Source organism: Siphateles boraxobius, unplaced genomic scaffold (assembly GCF_051911475.1).
Source record: "Siphateles boraxobius isolate OS27281-9 unplaced genomic scaffold, OSU_SipBor_1 30, whole genome shotgun sequence".
NCBI lineage: Eukaryota > Metazoa > Chordata > Actinopteri > Cypriniformes > Leuciscidae > Siphateles > Siphateles boraxobius.
Genome location: NW_027508920.1, coordinates 12,945,793 through 12,965,176, shown reverse-complemented (window position 1 = coordinate 12,965,176; position 19,384 = coordinate 12,945,793).

Below are 19,384 nucleotides of genomic sequence, written 5' to 3'. Positions count from 1 at the left end.
CAAGTCGTCATCTCCAGAAGTCAGCTCACCCTCCGACGCTGCCATCGACGTCCTGTCCTCCGGGGGAGCCCCGAGCGAACCGCTAGCCGACCCATTACAGATGGACCAGCGGACAACACCGGAGGCTCCAATGGCAGCAGTGGAAGGGAGGGGTGAGGAGCCCACAGGGAATGGTTACCGGGCAGGACATCCAACACTACCCTCCGGTCACCCATCCCACACAGCACCCGTGCAGGGTGGGGCGTGGTAATGGGGACTCGCTCTCCGCGAACGAAGGCGAGTCTCGCCCTCAACACTGCGACAGTCATGTTCTCACAGTGAAAACATGAGCTGTCCACAAAAGCTGCCTCAGCGTGCTGTAAGCCCAAACATGTGATACAACAATTGTGACCATCAGAGAGAGACAGGGAACGACCGCACCCAGAAACGCACGGGCGGAATGACATCTTGAAAAAGACGCAAACGCACCCGTGTTGCTCTTTTAGGAAGTGAAAAACTCTCACCAGTGCTGGAGCACACAGGGGAATGACCGCGGCAACACCAACACAGGAATGGTGCACCCTGTGTTAGTGAAGCACTCACTTTCTCGCCCTCAACCGACCGTCAGACAAACAAACACAAACAGAAACTTGGTTGCTGTGAGAACAGCAGTTGAGAGCTTGAAGCTCGCGATCACCGCTGCACTCGCGCTGCAAACACCGACACCAGGAGAGACTTCCCAAAGAAGCGCCGACACACTCGCTCGTTGTACAACAACACTCTTCAGATCCAGACATGAAGCTCGGCTCCGAAGCGAAAGGCAAATGGTGCGTGCATCCACTTCCGTATTTATACCCGCGCTGCGGGGCGGAGTGTGAGATGCAGATCTCGCACGCCAATGTGTATTGGCTCGTTCAATAATTGAACTCTTCAATTACTCGGACTACGTCCGACGTTATCGACTGAAAGGGAACTGAACATCTTTCCCAAGCGCAAACCAGTACAGAAGTAATTAATAAATTATCGGGGAGGGTCATGCCTTTTTTAAACAAACATTTTGGAGGGTCATAGAAAAATGTATTGCTGGCGAAGGGAGGGTCAAGTCTATTTTGACTATAGATCTCAAAACTCCTCCGGTAGCCCCTTAAATAAAAAACGAACAGTCCCTAATTAAATTAAAGGTTACACTTTATTTTAAGGTGTCATTGTTAAAGTGTAATTAAATATTTAAGTACAGTGTAAAATTAAATAACTGCATGTACTTACTATAGGGTTAGGGTAGGATTAGGATTTGGTTGAGGGTTAATTACATTTAATTAGGTCATCTTATAACTTGCGTCATAATAACCAAACTTATTTCTTCATTCCTCAGATTAAGAAAGAAATAGGAAGATATGCATTTCAATATAAAGCACCGTACGAATGGAATAACCTTCCAATTTCAATTCGTTCTTTAACTTCATTTTCAATATTTAAGAATCACCTAGCTCAACATCTACTGAATATATGTAATTGCTTCTGACTTTTTTTTTTTTTTAATCTATTTTTTTTTAATCTTTTATTTTTTTATTTATTTTATTTTATTTATTTATTTTTTTTTATTTTTTTACTGGTGTCATTGTAACCTATTTTGGCATGGCACATACATTTGTGTTTGTATATGAGTTTATTTGTGTCTAGATGTGTGTTTAGGTACATATTACATGTGTTTACTTTGTTTAGGGAGGAGTGCGTCACCTTTAGAGAGTCTTGGATGAGTGAATGTCTTGTTTGTATTGGTTTTAGTTATATATTTCTGTACTTATCATTATTGTAAATTATGTTGTTTTTTTTCTTATTGTGTATTTGTTTTTTGTTTTGTTTTTTGTTATGTCTTATTTGACAGCTGTTGTAAGGTCAGTTTGTGTATTTAGATTTGAGGACCCCCTCGAAAACGAGATGGTCCATCTCAAGGGGTTATTCCTCCTCAATAAAATAAATGTCAAATATATATAATTAGGCATAATTTACTGTTATTACTATGGTAATTACATGTAACATATTTAACAAGGACCCTGTAAAATAAAGTGTTACCAAATTAAACTAAATTAAAATGCTACTATGTGAGGCTTAAAACATTATAGTGTTCATCTTGTATTACAAAACATATTTTCTGCTATTGAAGTGGTATACATGTAAGGTTGGGGACAGGTTTGGTGGTATGGGTAGGTTTAAGGGGTAAGGGAAGGATCAACAGTGTAATAGATGTAATTACAGACATTAATTACAGTTTTAATTGCATGCAGGTAACCAACTACTAAAAATGCATGATCCCTCCCACCCTCCGGCTCAGGTCACTGAATGAGTGAAGCCTTGTTGTTCCCTCACAATGATGCAAAAAGTCACTCTTCAAAACTTGCAGGGTCTCTTTTCATCTCTGGTGAAAAGAGCTGCCATCCTCCACCCGAACTGCTGAGAACATCACATCTTTCAAGAAGCAGCTGAAGATACACAAAAGCACTTAATGACCCCATACTCTTAAATCACTGGTTTCCTAATCTAGTTGTCTAATAAACCTGGCATTGTGTACTACAACGATCCTTGGCTCTTTAATGAATGATTTGTTCGTCTTTTGCAAGTTGCTTTGGATAAAAGCTACTTAAATTTAAATGTATTTTAAAATATAAGTACAATGTAAAAGCATGTATACACAATAAGTGCACTGTATCAAATTATTACTTTAAATGTCAGTACATAGTTAAAGACCCTTAATATAAATTAGATTTGAATATTGTTTTTCAGACAATTCATGCCTAAAAAGTGAACTTCAAAAACAGATTGAGCTGTAATATATTATAAGGACTACAATGGTTATATGATTCATCAAGCATGTAACCTTGTGGTATTTGCAATCTTTATTGAACTCTAAACACCAATGCTCTAAATAATTGGTTTGAGTAGGGTAAACTTTAAATAAACAAATTAGTTCAATCAATTTTGAGTTCACAAAACTGACAAATTTTCAGTAATCTGAATTGTTTCATTGTTTTGAGTTTTATGTTTCTTTAAATTTAGACAAACTTAAATTTAACTGAAACTGGGCTGGGATTTCTATTTCCCAGCAAGCTTTGCTATGACAGATGAGAGGGAAAGTTTGAGCTTGTCCAAATACCCACACTTGCGGTCTTAGCCACCTGAGAACGTGTGCACGTGACAGGAAGTAAGTGCGTAAGACTGTCCCATATCTAAAAAAATGCCAAGGCGCAGTGCCCTGAACTAAATGCACACTATCTTGAATACAGCATCGGAACAGTATTCAAGGCTAAGTCTATCCCATCATGCATTAGGTTCAGGAAATCGCGACATAATTGGAACACTATAAGTGTGTCCCATAGGCTTATCTAAAGTTCTACACACACTTGCAGTCTTTTTGCCTACTTGAGCACTTGGGAAAATACAGGAAATATGGCATGTAAGTAGACAAGTGGTCAAGTGCAAAGACCGCAAGGGTGGGTTTTTGGAAAGGCTCAAATACTAAAATTAAGTGTTATATAATTATTTTTGTGCAAGGTCAATGTTAAGTGTGGGATTTACTATAAGTTAAAGCTATAGCCAAGTTTCCACTACTAAAAATATTTAAGTTAAATGTATGAATTACTCTATTTCAAGTTAAGAGCAATTAAAATGTATGAGTACAAAATAAAAATCTGCCATTTTTGCTTACTTAAACTTTGAATTTCTTAATTTATAAATTTTGATGTTACTGATTATCTAAAAAAATAAAAAAATAAATAGCTTTGCCAACTTATTCTGGTTAACAGGGAACCGCATGGCTTCAAAATGCTAATTGTCTTCTGGGTTTCAACACTATAAACTAAACATCTGATAACATCTCTTCTGCTAACTGGTAAGTGTGGCTAACAAAATTCAACTCACAAATTGAGAGACAACCCTGCCCTTTATCTCTCTCTCTCTCTCTCTCTCTCTCTCTCTCTCTCTCTCTCTCTCTCTCTCTCTCTCTCTCTCTCTCTCTCTCTCTCTCTCTCTTTCTCTCTCTCTGTAAAAAATGTAAGAGTCAGGGGTCAATAACAAATACAGTCAGCACAGATATTCATTTGGTCAAGCTCATGTTGCAGCAAATGTTCTAAATATACAGAAATGTGCATGGCTTTTCTGTGTGACCGACTTGAAGAGACACCGTAGAGAAGACGTTATTCTGGGTCAGATCAATTCTGTCATGGCTGTATCAGCACATGTTTCGTGTCAGACAGGTTTCAGACAGGTTTCGTGTCACAGGCCGCTGTGATGGTGTAAATCAAATGTGTCAGGTGCAGAGGTGAACGTCAATAAAGCATGTGCGCAGGTCAAGGATGACATAACACGAATGATAGTTCCTCGTGTGTTTAATTCAGTTGGACACACTCACCATGTGACCCTATTACCCCTCTATACTCTGACTATATCATATCAGAACAGACACAATGGAGAAAACAAACCAGCTGATGAAACCAGAACAAAACATAACAGTAGCTGTGTGCATTCCTTTTTCAATTTGTGTGTGTGTCACTGTTGGAGAGTAACGTTGTGGCACGTTGCATTTCTACTATGGCAAAGAGGCAAAGTGCTCACAACATTGTAACAACGTAGAATTGTAAGACGCGACAGGGCTGTAGCAACGTTGTTGTGCGACATTCAGCAAAGATGATCTGACAATATTTTTTTATGCTAGATATAGATATGCCCCATTTAGCATAATGTTTTGAGGTTAATTTTTTACTGTCAGATGTTAGATAATCATATACTTTTTAAATATTGTTTATCCTTATTATGATTTAATGGGCCTAACAGTACATTAATTATAATCAACACCTGCAAGTGTACACTTTGAAGAGTAAAAATGACAGAAGATTAAGTTAATTCAACTTTATTAAAACTGCATATGGTAATCAAATTGCACTTCGAAAAGTCATACATTTGTGAAAAAAACCCCGAAATAAATGAATACACTAGAGGTACGTTCCATTCGACCGTAAGTGGACTGCGAAGTGGACTTCACAGGGTATTTCGCCATCTTTAGTGAGATTCCAATCCGAAGGGAATGAACATGTTCTGTTCGAAGGGCACTGCAAACGGCGTAGGGAATAAGGGAACATCGATACATCACTTCACAGGAAGTGGAGTGCGAAAATCAACCAACTGTCATTGTGCATCGCGTCACCAGTCTGAACTAACCATAGAGCAGAGCCGTTGGAAGAGATTTTAAATTTAAATTTCCAACGGCTCATAGTTTACGTATGCATTGAGTATTCATAAATATTGTTATTATTATACAAACTAGAGTATTTATGAACGGTTGGGGTGATTAATGTATCTTTAGGCCTATTATATGATTTTAAATTAGAAAGGAAAGTAAATTAAAAAATTTATTCAGTTATATCATAATCTGCTTGACCCTGTTGTTGCCTTTCTTTGATGACGTTGCAGGGCATTCCAAATGAGTGATTATTGTCAGCGAAGTCCACTTTAACTGATGTACCGTGTTCAGGGAGTAGGGAGCAGTGAACACTGCGTAGGGACCCTGTCAAATGGAACGCACCTAAATTTCTTTTAATATATATATATATATCAATAATCATCTTGTTTGAATTCCTATTTAGTTCCTGTGTTTGCCCTTCTGATTTGTCTGGTCATGTTAAAACTTATGTGTATGTCCACTACACATATATTTAAGAAAAGAAAAATAATATTCAAGAACTCTTAATAAAGTTGTGACACTGAATATGTGTGTGGTTCAACGGATACGCCACCCAACAATTCGGTCATTTACCCTTAAGTTCCCTTTGAAGGGAACTCGAGCTGCGTTTGAGACGCGGTGGGAACGCTCTGCGTGATTACGTCGTGAAGCACGTGTAAAATCAGTCCAATGGAAGCCCGCTACGACATAGGTGACGTCATAGACCAGGAAACTATAAAGCAACCCTGAAATCAGACCGCGACAGCTTCTGCACCTTCAGCAAGCGCTCTCTGTATATCTGTCCTTGTCTATTTATTGTTGTCTGTCAAGCCCAATATATCTATCATTATTATGGCGAGCAAGCAAGATTATAGACGGTGTGTTGTTCCCTGCCCTTGTTATATACGGGTGGGGACACACACATCAGCTTTGTGTTGCTTGTTTGGGAGTGGAGCATGCTCAGTCAGTCCTCGAGGGGGCTGATTGTGAGCATTGTATGAGTCTATCTATGAAGACGCTCCGCTCTCTCCGATCGTTCTTTGATATTAAGAAAAAGGCAGATGTTTGATTTTTCAATAAATAGGCAGCTCATAACTCTGTTGAATAAAGAGGAGCTTTTAAAAGGAGGCTTTTCTAATGCTGTTGCTAGTTAAATATTTACTGGACAGCTGAACATTATGAGAGTGAAAATAAAAAGAGTTTATTAGATGAAATATATCTAAAAAAACAGGAAAACTCTGTATCTCAGCCTCCTCGTCGGGGACTACTGGTTTTTCCCTATCTCCACACTGAGGTGTCGAGGTCGTGGAATAAACCGGTTTCTATGTTATGTGTTTAATAACCAAACGTCTAACTAGAGTAATGTTATGGGTATTAAGTATCATGGTATGACAGTGCCTTGGATTATAGAGATGCTTGCGAGCTTTCTCTCTCCCGAGTCGGCGTCATCATTTTTAACCCCGACGTTACCCACCAGCCATCTTTAATAATAAATAAATTTTATTAGGCAGTACTGGTGGGTAAAGTATTTAAGGACATAGATGAATGTGAGGATGTCAGCATTGACTCTATTCGAGAATATATATATATATATATATATATATATATATATATATATATATATATGTTTATATGTATACGTTTTTCTGATATAAAAATAAAGAAAAGGAAAGATGAAAATGTCTGTTCTTCTGGACGCTCCGCTTTCAAGAAAACTAAACCTTTCAGCGGCGTTCCAGAGGTTTCTTCCTCACCAATCTATGTTCCTGAAACTGGCATAGAGTTCAAAGAAGAAGACCTGATGCCGAGGCTATCAGGCTTCTAAGGGTGGTGCCCTCCGGGGTAGGGACGGTTTTGAGAAATCGTTTCTCCTCGGCGCCCTCTGGGGTGCGACTCTCTGAGGAGGGTCGCAGCGCTGCCAGTTCGGTTGTTCCCTGCCGGTTCGCCGTTCAGGGCACCGAGGTGTCAGCGTCCCCATACGATCCTCCGAGGAGGGTCGTAGAGCAGTCAGTTCGGTCTCCCTGCCGGTTCGCCGTTTCAGGGTGCCGAGGTGCCTGCTTTTTCCTAGGATCCTCCGAGGAGGGTCGTAGGAACTAAGCTAGTTAGAGGTAGGCAAGATCTGAGGACTGTCGTCATCTCTAATAAAGCTTAGACAAGAAGTCCTGTCGAATGAAAAAAAAAAAAAAAAAGAGGGACGGTTTTGAGAAATCGTTTCTCCTAACGGCGCCCTCTGGGGTGCGACTCTCTGAGGAGGGTCGCAGCGCTGCCAGTTCGGTTGTTCCCTGCCGGTTCGCCGCTTCAGGGTGCCGAGGTGTCAGCGTCCCTGTGCAATCCTCTGAGGAGGGTTGTAGAATGGTCAGTTCGGTTGTTCCCTGCCGGTTCGCCGCTTCAGGGCACCGAAATGGTTGTTCAATCAAATCCAGAGGCCAGTCTCGAGAGACTGGTTCCCTTATCGGAATTTCTGGCAGCGTGGAAACTTCTGCCAAATATTTCTGCACATAATAGAAAAGGGTTACAGAATTCAGCTCGGTTCTCGTCCGCCCAGATTTCAAGGAGTCCTCCCCACGGTGGTGGACTCACAGCAGGCTCTGGTAATGGAGCAAGAAGTACTGACACTTCTTCGAAAGGGAGCTATAGAAAGGGTTTCTCCTCCCAGCAGAGAGTCAGGGTTTTACAGCCGTTACTTCATTGTTCCAAAGAAGGATGGAGGGCTGCATCCTATTCTAGACCTGCTCCAGTTAAACAGCAGGGTTCAGAAACTCAAGTTCAGAATGCTTACACTCAAACAGATTGTATCACAGATTCAGTCCGAGGACTGGTTTGTCACAATAGACTTGAAGGACGCGTACTTCCATGTATCTATCCATCCTCATCACAGGAGGTTCCTGAGGTTCGCTTTCGGGGGCGAAGCATACCAATATCGGGTTCTTCCATTTGGCCAGGTTTATCTCCCCGCACTTTTACAAAATGCGTGGATGCAGCTCTGGCTCCGTTGAGACTCCAGGGCATCCGCGTATTAAATTACATCGACGATTGGTTGATTTTAGCTCAGTCAGAGCAGGTGGCAGTTCAGCATTGAGATGCTGTTCTGTCCCACATAAAGAGTTTGGGGTTGCGGCTAAACACCAAAAAGAGTGTGCTCCTCCCTGCTCAGAGGACCACTTTTCTAGGTGTAATTTGGGATTCGACCACAATGCAGGCACGCCTGTCTCCTGCTCGTATTTCTGCGATTCTCACAGCCGCAAAGAATGTGAAACTAGGCCAGTCACTCACTGTGAAACAGTTTCAGAGACTGTTGGGTCTCATGGCAGCTGCGTCCAACGTTAATACTTTTGGCCTTCTGTACATGAGACCCCTGCAGTGGTGGCTCAGGACCAAGGGGTTTTCTCCGAGGGGAAATCCGTTCCGCAAGATCAAGGTCACGCGGCTATGCCTTCGTGCCTTGGCCTTGTGGAATAAACCTTGGTTCCTCGCCCAGGGCCCAGTGTTGGGGGCTCCTTGTTGACGCGTCACGCTTTCGACGGATGCTTCCCTCACGGGATGGGGGGCGGTCATGAGTGGCCGCTCGGCGCAAGGTCTGTGGCAGGACCATCAATGTTCCTGGCACATAAATTGTTTAGAGTTGATGGCGGTATTTCTAGCACTCAAATATTTCCTGCCAGACCTGAGAGGCCATCACGTGTTGGTCCGCACAGACAACACTTCGGTGGTCTCCTATATCAACCATCAGGGGGGTCTGAGGTCACGTCACCTTTGCAAATTGGCCCATCAGATCCTCCTATGGGCCCAGGGGAAGTTACTGTCGCTCAAGGCGGTATATATTCCGGGGCGTCAGAATGTGGGAGCAGATATTCTGTCGAGACAGGGGCTGAGGCCCGGGGAGTGGAGACTTCACCCAGAAGTGGTGGAGTTCCTGTGGGAAAAGTTCGGTCGTGCTCAGGTAGACCTTTTCGCATCATCAGATTCAACCCATTGTCCCATGTGGTTCTCTCTAACGCACCCAGCTCCTCTCGGTCTTGATGCTATGGTGCAGGTGTGGCCGAGGCTGCACCTGTACCTCTTTCCTCCGATATCTTTGCTTCCGGGGGTTCTGGAGAGGGTTCGCCGAGAAGGGGCTCGTCTGCTTCTAGTAGCCCCTTATTGGCCGACCCGAGTTTGGTTCTCGGACTTGGTGTCTCTTCTGGACGGCTCCCCCTTGGAGATCCCAATCAGGGTGGACCTCCTGTCTCAGGCCGGGGGCACGATATTTCACCCTCGGCCGGAGTTGTGGAAACTGTGGGCCTGGCCTCTGAGGGGGCCAGGCTCAGGGAGACCGGTCTTTTGACCGATGTTGTAGAAACCATTCTTCAATCCAGAGCTCCTTCCACGAGAAGGCTGTATGCGCTAAAATGGAAACTTTTCACCACGTGGTGTGTTGAACGTCAGTTAGATCCTGTTAACTGCCCTGTTGGTTCAGTTCTTGATTTTCTGCAAGACCGTTTCTCGGCCAGGTTATCTCCTTCCACCCTAAAGGTTTACGTGGCGGCTATATCTGCCTACCACACCCCTCTGGGGGGTACTTCTATTTGGAGAAACCCTCTAATTATTCGCTTTCTCCGTGGTACATTGAGGTTGAGACCTGCACTGCACGCTAGAGCACCGGCTTGGGACTTGGCCATTGTACTCGGGGGTCTGGCTTTAGCTCCCTTCGAGCCCATCGAGGAGGTTTCTGAAAAGTTCCTCACTCTAAAGACTTTATTTCTCCTTGCTATCTCATCTATCAAGAGAATTGGTGATTTACATGCTTTGTCGGTTGCTCCTTCATGTCTGGAATTTGCACCTGGTATGGTGAAGGCATTTCTCTACCACAGGCCGGGTTATATTCCTAAGGTCCCACTGAATGTTGGGGGCCCAATAGTGCTGCAGGCCTTCTATCCTCCACCCTTTAATACCCCTGACCAGGAACAGCTTAACCTGTTATGTCCAGTCCGGGCTTTAGATGCCTACGTTCACAGAGCTGCCCTGTGGCGTAAATCTGAGCAACTATTTGTTTGTTTTGGGTCACTCAAGAGAGGATGCCCTGCATCTAAGCAGGTTATGAGTAAATGGATAGTCGAGGCTATTTCATTGGCTTATGAAGCGGCCGGACAGCCTTCACCTATGGCTGTGCGGGCCCATTGTACTCGGAGTATGGCGGTCTCTATTGCCTTAATTTCGGGAGTTTCCCTTCTTGACGTGTGTAATGCGGCAGGATGGTCCTCTCCGCATACATTTGTCAGGTTTTATGACCTTGACCTCTCCACTCCTGGGGCGAGGTTGCTTGCTTCTTAGTGTGCGCAGGACCTCACACAGAACGGGCATTTGTCACTATGGCGTAGTGGGTATAGGGTTCCCTCCGCGTCTCAAACGCAGCTCGAGTTCCCTTGAAAGGGAACGTCTCAGGTTACGTATGTAACCCTGGTTCCCTGATAGGGAACGAGACGCTGCGTTTGCCTGCCATACTTCCTGCATGCCCTGATCGACTTGCTTCAGGTTTTTCAGAAGCTGTCGCGGTCTGATTTCAGGGTTGCTTTATAGTTTCCTGGTCTATGACGTCACCTCTGTCGTAGCGGGCTTCCATTGGACTGATTTTACACGTGCTTCACGACGTAATCACGCAGAGCGTTCCCACCGCGTCTCAAACGCAGCGTCTCGTTCCCTATCAGGGAACCAGGGTTACATACGTAACCTGAGACGTTTTCCCAAATGTTTTTTTTTTATTCTTTTTTATTCTGCTGAATACAAAAGAAATGATATTTTGAAGAATGTCGGTAACCAAAAAGTTTATGGGCCCCATTGACCTCCATAGTATACTTTTTTTAGGAAGTCAGTGAGGCCCATCACTGTTTGGTTACATATTCAAAAAAAAAAAAACGAAAAAAAAATCTAAATATTTTTATTTTGGGGTGAACTATCCCTTAACACAATATTCATAGAGCTACAGTTTCCAGTAACAAGTACGTGTGTGTGTGTGTGTGTGTGTGTGTGTGTGTGTGTGTGTGTGTGTGTGTGTGTGTGTGTGTGTGTGTGTGTGTGTGTGTGTGTGTGTGTGTGTGTGTGTGTGTGTGTGTGTGTGTGTGTGTGTGTGTGTGTGCGTTTATGAGTGTTTTTGCATTTTTGTGGTGTGTTTCCAATCATACACATGGAGGGGTTTTATCTGTTTTTTAAAAGACGTTCCACACAGCGGATTAAAAAATACAAAAACAAACATATATAATATAAATGCAGAGTCTCTCAGCCTGAATAAACAATGTTAGATCAGTACAAAATATAGTCTCAAATGGACGTAATGATGGAACTGCTGAGCAGAAAAGATTGAGAGAAACAAAACTAATGAGATGATAGTGTCTGTGTGTGCGTGAGAGAGCGGAAATCTGTGATTGTGTTTCAGCTTTATTAGGACCAGATCAGTCTTATTATGGTTTAATGACTTTGGCCCACCTTGGTTGCTGTGAGATCCTCATTGGTAAATTAGCAGATGTGGTTTATCAGTGTGTGTTTCTGAGGTGTGTGTGAGTACGTATGTGTGTCAAGGGGGCCACAGCGCTCCACTTCATCAGATGAAATAACCTCATTTGGGTTCTCTGCTGCTGGACGGCTGCTGGTTCATCTCTACGCCAAAGACCCATCGCAGCATACAGCTTGATGAGGTCAAGGTCTCTCTCGTTCTCTCTCTCTCCTAATCATTGTGTCCAGCTTGTCTTCCAGTCATAAGTGGGCATTTGTACAGTCCTTCATCTAGTTAGTTCAAAAGGCCCTCATTAGTCCATTACCCCCCTCTCTCTCTCTCCCTCTCCCTCTCCCTCTCCCTCTCTCTATCTCTCTCTCTCTCTGTGTGTGTCAATCTCTTTCGTTCACCTCCATCCTCCCCACCACCACCAGGATGGTCCCTTCCCATACCTCCCAAGGGGTCGGCTTCGCCCCTGCCTTTGTCTTCAGGCAGGAAATGCAGATTCCGTACCCTTGGATTGTGAGCTACGGTTGGGGCCTACGCCAAAAAACTTTATATCATAATATTTGCTAGCTGGGCTGTTAATAAATATATACTTGTTACGGTATATTGCCTCCCGAGTCTTTCTGGTAGAAGTGTTTTGTCTGGAAATTTAAAAAGCCTTGAAGGTTGTATAGGCCATATGTACTTTGAATAATGTATAGCATTAAGAGTTGAGAGAGATAGATACGAACGATAGATACGAACGATAGATAGATAGATTGATAGATTGATAGATTGATAGATTGATTGATTCACCTATATACATTTGGTCTCTAGTTTGATGGCAAGCCAGAAAACAGCAGAAGCATGATACGACCCTCAGGTCATTATCTGTCCTTGGTCAATAAGGTTGATTAATCTGTGGGACGATATTGAATTATTAAAGTGCTGGCTATATATTCTTGTGTGAGGGGGAGGGGGGGGTTATAAGTCCATTAGAGTGTATTAGAGTTTTTCCATGTAGTGTGCTGGAATAATTAGATGAGGTTTAATATAGTGATTAATATCTGAGTCTGATATCTGACATGCATTGTGTTCTATATATGAGCTGGTGGGTGTCTAGCACAAATGTTATTAGCCTCAGACTGTCCTCAGGGTGACTGGAGCGTGTTTGAGGTTGACTGCATGTTGATGGAAAACACAATACACATAATAACATAATGCAGGGGCTAAACTCATACCAGGAACATGATTGGCCACCCATGAAATACATAATTAGCCATATACTCATTATAGTTATATTGTGTATAATAAGTATATTATATACTGTATTGTATATACTCAGTGAGTGTGCAAAATGTACTTTAAACGGTTACAGTTGAAGCAGCATGCGGAATGCTTTATAATATACACTGACTAGACTATTAACATACACTAGAAGAATTCAGGTAATTTGCTCCACTTTTTAAGATGTATCTGTCTATTTTACGTTGTTCTCAGAGATTTTCGTTTTAACCATCCCTAAATTTTATGTTATTGTTTTAGTTTTGTTTTCATGGACTTATTTTTTTTTATTGTTTCCTGTTTTCTTTGTTCCTGTTTTTTCCCACTCGTCATTGGTTACCATGGTTCTTATTAGTTACTCGCACCTTTTTACTTTTTGTCCATTACCTTTTGTATACTGTATTGTGTACACTGTTACATTCATTGATTTATCCTGTTGGATATCGCTCTTCTGTTTTGTTTAATAAAGTTATAGCTGCTATTAGATCCACTTCGCCTCACCTCATCCTATTTCCCTCATCTGCTGTGACACACATACTGTAAAATCTGATTGGTCAGACAGATGGACACTTCCTGAGTGGGCAGTTCTAAGCTGCAAATAGCTTTGGTGTGGACCAGACTTTGAAATGATAATAAAAAGTTTGTCTCTGAAAAACGAATCTGTTGGAACAATCTCTGGTCTATAAGAGTAAGTAACGTGTTATTGTGGTGTAAATGGTCTCAGCGATCATCATCATTCTCTCCGGCTCATGGCTAATCATCACTGATAGTCATGGGGTAACTCACCGATTACAATGGAGATTATGAATGAACAGAATGATTGAAACAGTTTGAAAGTCTGCTGACCTTTCAGAAGAACTGCACACTGTCATAAGGAAACGACAATCCAGCGAGTTTATCTATTCCATCACTTCACCCAAGGCATCATTTCAACACTCTCACTGTGAATTTAAGCATGGGTGTATTATCAATTTATGAGTGTGAATTAGAATTTTTCACACACCACTTGATGCTGAATGACAGGAAGATGAATTTACTAAACTGTAATCCAAAAGAGTCACAAAATAGGAATTTTATTAGACAAACACGAGCAAAACTAAATATAAATAATTAATCATTAATTGTACTAATTATGTTAGTTAATTGTTTATGTCAAATACTTTTTTTCTAGTGAAGTCACATTTATTTATATAGCGCTTTTTACACAATACAGATTGTTTCAAAGCAGCTTTTACAGAGATATTGATAACAGGAAAATAATGCAAAGTTTGTTTCTAGAAGAAAATAGCATCACAGTCCAGCTTAAGTAAGTTCAGTGATGTTTCATTTTGGTTGTAAAAAAGTTATTAATTTAGTTCATTTATATATAGCCGCTCTGGAGAAAACCTTGATGTCATCGTCCAGCTCAGTTCAGTTCTCATATAATGGTGTCAATGCAGGCAGATCAATATTATTGTTGAATATTAAATTAAAGGTTACATTTAATGTCCCCAACTAACCAAGCCAAAAGCCAATGGCGACAAAAGCGAAAACGGTGACAGTGGCAAGGAACCAAAACTCCATCAGGTGTCAGCATGGAGAAAAAAACCTTTGGTGAAACCATGTTCAGTGGGGGGGCCAGTTCTGCTCTGGCCAACGAACCAACAGTGTATGATTATGATTCAGGCAGCATTATAGGTCAGAAGTCAGATTGGATTGGAACAATCAGAATATTATCCAGTTCCATCTGGTTGAAGTTCGGAGTCATCACACCGGTATGGAGATGGTTTTGTTGAGGATCAGTGGCGATGGCTGTCGTGTCTATGAGGCCTTCACAGGGGAGAGTCTAGTTGACACAACCTCTGCTGACACTTCAGGGATGCGTTGTGGTCGTGTCTAGGCACAGGTCCTCCATCTGATCTGTATACAGCTCAGATCCAGCTGACTACATCATGCGTTGGGGTCGTGTCTAGGCGCAGGTCCACCATCTGATCTGGATATGGCCCGGAATCCAGCTGATTACAGTAAACCTCGGAATAAGCAGAAAGACTAGCATTAGCGTAGATGCCATTGTTCTTATGATGTAATGAGTACATCGGATGTTATAGGAAGTGTTCCCGGTTCCGGCTTGCCTAATTTATGCAGCCTAATAATCATTTAACTGATTTGAATAATAGGAATGTATACTTTTCAATGTGTATGCCAGGTTAAAGGAATGTGTTTTTACTGACAGAGTGTTTTTATTGCTTCCCGGACAATGTTAGGGAAACTGTTCCAGGTGTTAAATAGGAAAAGGATCTACCACCAGCAGTCGATTTTGATATTCTAGGTATTATCAACTAGCCAGAATTTTGAGATCGCAATAGACATTTAGGACTATAATAAGTTAAGAGCTCGCTCAAGTATTGGGGAGCTAAATCATTTAGTGCTTTGTAAGTAATTAGCGATATTTAAAAAATGGATACAATGTTTATTGTGAGCCAATACAGTGTTGACAGAACCGGGCAAATGTGGTCATACTTCCGGGTTCTAGTAAGAACTCTAGCTGCTACGTTTTGGACCAAATGTAGTTTGTTTATTTTGCGTGCAGGGCAACCGCCAATAAAAGCATTACAATAATCTAGCCTTGAGGTCATGAACAGATGAACTAATTGTTCCGCATTTTTCATTGAAAGCATGTCGTAATTTTATTTTTTTTTAAGATTGAAGAATGCAGTTCCCTTTCAAGGGAACTCGAGCTGCGTCAAACGCTGTGGGAACGCCCCTGCGTTGTGCGTCATGAAGCACGTATGGAATCAGCCCAATGGAGAGATGGAACGTCATAGGCGGGTGACGTCATCGACCAGGAAACTATAAAGCACCCCATAAACACAAGCACAACAGCTTTTTGTGCCTTCAGTCGCGCTATATGTGAATCTGTCCCTGTGTGAATAATGTCTGTCTTTACATACTCTGCACCACACAAACAATTTATATATATATATATATATATATATTATATATATATTAAGAGAGATATGGTGAACAAACAGCAGTTTAGGAAGTGTGTCCCTCCCTGCTCACGTTATTTTACGAGTGGGGATACACACGTTCTTTTTGTTGTTTGTTTGGGAGTGCAGCATGCCCAGTCAGCTCTCGAGGGAGCTGATTGTGAGCATTGCGAGCGTCTGCCATTAAGGACGCTCCGCTCCCGCCGGGCGCTCTTCGAGGAGAGCGGTTCGGTGCGCGCTCCCCGCGGTTCGGGTCCCGCTCTTGCCGAGGCAGAGCGACGATGCGTATCGTGGGGATCGCATATGGATCTCTCAGCGGGGTTAGAGACAGGCACTGCCTTATCTCTCCCTTCACCTGTGAGATCCAGTGCCTCAGTCCCGTGTTCGGAAGCACGCGCTGCGGTTTCTTCCGCTCGGGTTGAGGCACCAGTTATAAATGAGGGAGATGTGGAGGATTCGCCACCTTACACTCCCGAAAGTGATGAGCTAGTGGAGGTATTAACAAGAGCTGTAGAAAAACTCAGCATTGTATGGCCAGTGACTAGACAGGAGTCTGTTTCTAAATCAAAATTAGATGAGAGATTTTTGCCGTCACGAGTGCAACCTCCACGCCGGTGCTTGCCGTTTTTTCCCGATCTCCACACTGAGGTGTCGAAATCGTGGAAAAAAAACGGTGTCATATAGAGTGTTTAGTCCTCAGACTTCAACATATTCTAATATTGTGGGGGCAAAATCATATGGTTATTCGGCTATGCCTCGCGTAGAAGAGACGCTTGCGAGTTTTCTCTCCCTCGAGGCTGCGTCATCTGTTAAGGCACCGGCATTACCCACCAAGCCTCTTAGAAATATTTCGGTTTTTGTGGGTAAAGCGTATTCGGCGGCGGGTCAGGCTGCGTCATGCCTGCATACTATGTCTATTATGCAGGCATACCAGGCTGACCTGCTGAGGGACATGAGTGAGAGTGAGGAGGTCTGTGCTGACGTGGTTTGCGAACTGCGTCAGGCTGCTGATTTATCCCTGCGCGCAACCAGAGAGTCGGCCAAGCTAGTGGGTCGATCTATGGCAGCTCTGGTGGCCGCAGAAATACATCTGTGGTTAAATCAGACAAATATAAAAGAAAAAGAAAAAGCTTTCCTTTTAGACACTCCTCTCTTCCCCTTGGTTTATTTGGCGATGCTGTAAATTCTGTCATCGATAAATTCCAGGAGAAGGAAAAGCAAACAACAGCTTTTAAGAAATTTCTCCCTTTAAAAATTCATGTCCCTGGGGCTTCTGGGCGGGAGCAGCCCCGGCCGTCTGTGAGCTCATCGTATAGGGACGCTGAAGCAGAGTGTCGCGTCTCGTGCTCCCCCTGCTGGACAGTGGGCTCAGCCGCGGTACTCTCAGCCGAAATCTCCCAGTAATAGAACTGATCTGAGGACAGTTATATTAGCTAAGAAGGCTTCGGCTAAGAAGAAGTCCCGGCGCCACGGCGCGCAGGACACTGAGGGTGGTCCCCACCGAGGCGGAAAGGTGTGCACCTCTTTCTACGGTGCCCATTCTTCCTCGGTGCCCTCAGGGGCCCGTTCTGCCAACCCCGCCTTCATGCCGGGGCGCAGACGGTCCCAGCGAGCGATTTCCCGAGGGATGCTCGCTCCCTCTGAGGAGGGTTTCAGAGCGGTTAGACCAGTTGTTCCCTGCCGGTGTGCCGTTACAGGGCGCTGCGTTTGCTGCTCAAGTTACACCAGAGGCCAGTCTCGAGAGACTGGTACCCTTAGTAGAATTTCTGGCAGAGTGGAAAAGCCTTCCAAAAATATCTCATTGGGTCCTGCACACAATAGAAAGGGATTATGCTATCCAATTCAGGTGTCGTCCAGAAAGATACAGAGGGGTTCTGCCTACAGTGGTGGGCCCCGAGCAGGCTCTGGTTATGGAACAAGAGGTGAAAGCACTCCTTCAAAAGGAGGCTATAGAACGGGTTCCTCCTCCCAGTGTGGAGTCAGGCTATTACAGCCGATATTTCATCGTTTCAAAATAGGATGGGGGGTTGCGTCCAATTTTAGACCTGCGCCTATTGAATCGCTCGGTAGGGAAGCCAAAATTCAAGATGCTCACTATCAAGCAGATCGTGTCACAAATCAGATCCGAGGACTGGTCTGTCACGATAGATCTAAGGGACGCGTACTTCCACATTTCCATCCTTCCACAACACAGGTAGTTCCTGAGGTTTGCCTTCGGGGGCGAGGTGTACCAGCACAGGGTTCTTCCATTTGGCCTAGCTTTATCTCCCCGCACTTTCACGAAATGCATGGACGCAGCACTAGTGCCCCTGAGGCTTCAGGGTGTTCGTGTCCTCAATTACATCAACGATTGGTTGATTTTAGCTCAGACAGAGCAGATGGGGGTTCGACATTGAGATGTCGTTCTCGTTCATATCAGGAAGTTGGGGTTGAGGCTGAACGCAAAGAAAAGTGTATTATCTCCTCAGAAGACCACTTTTCTGGGTGTCGTTTGGGTTTCGGTTTCGATGCAGGCGCGACTCGCTCCGACCCGCATCGTTTCGATTCTCTCAGCTGTGAAACAAGTAAAGCTAGGCCAGCTACTTACTGTAAAACAGTTTTAGAGACTGTCGGGTCTGATGGCAGCAGCGTCCGACGTTATACCTTGCGGCCTGTTGTACATGAGATCGCTACAGTGGTGGCTCAGGACCAAGGGATTCTCCCCGAGGGGAAATCCGCTCCGCACGGTCAAAGTCACGCGGCGCTGCCTTCGTGCTCTGGTCATGTGGAAAGAAACTTGGTTCCTATTCAAAGGGCCTGTGTTGGGGGCTCTTTGTCGTCGCGTAACGCTAACGACGGATACGTCCCTCACAGGGTGGGGGGCGGTCACGAGTGGTCGTCCAGCCCAAGGGCTGTCGCAGGACCATCATCTATCACGGCTTATAAATTGTCTAGAGATGTTGGCGGTGTTCCAAGCTCTAAAACACTTCCTAGCAGACCTGAGAGGTCATCATGTGTTAGTAGAGTCAGACAACACGTCGGTGGTCTCTTATATAAATCATCAGGGGGGCCTGCGGTTTCGCTGGCTTTACAAGTTGGCCCGTCAGATCCTCCTGTGGTCCCCAGGGAGGTTACTATTTCTGAGAGCAATGTATCTTCCTGGGTATTTGAATGTGGTAGCAGACTCCCTGTCGAGACAGGGGCCGAGGCCGGGGGATTGGAGACTCCATCCCAAGGTGGTGGAGCTCCTTTGGTTGAGTTTCGGTCGCGCCGAGGTGGACCTATTCGCTTCCAAGGAGACCACGCATTGTCATCTGTGGTTTTCCATCAACCATCCAGCCCCTCTGGGGTTGGACGCTATGGTGCAGCCGTGGCCGAGGTCACGTCTGTTCGCCTTTCCCCCGATTGCTCTGCTACCTGGAGTTCTGGAGAGGGTTCGCCGGGATGGGGTCAGCCTACTATTAGTAGCCCCGTTCTGGCCGGCCCGAGTATGGTTTGCGGACCTGATTT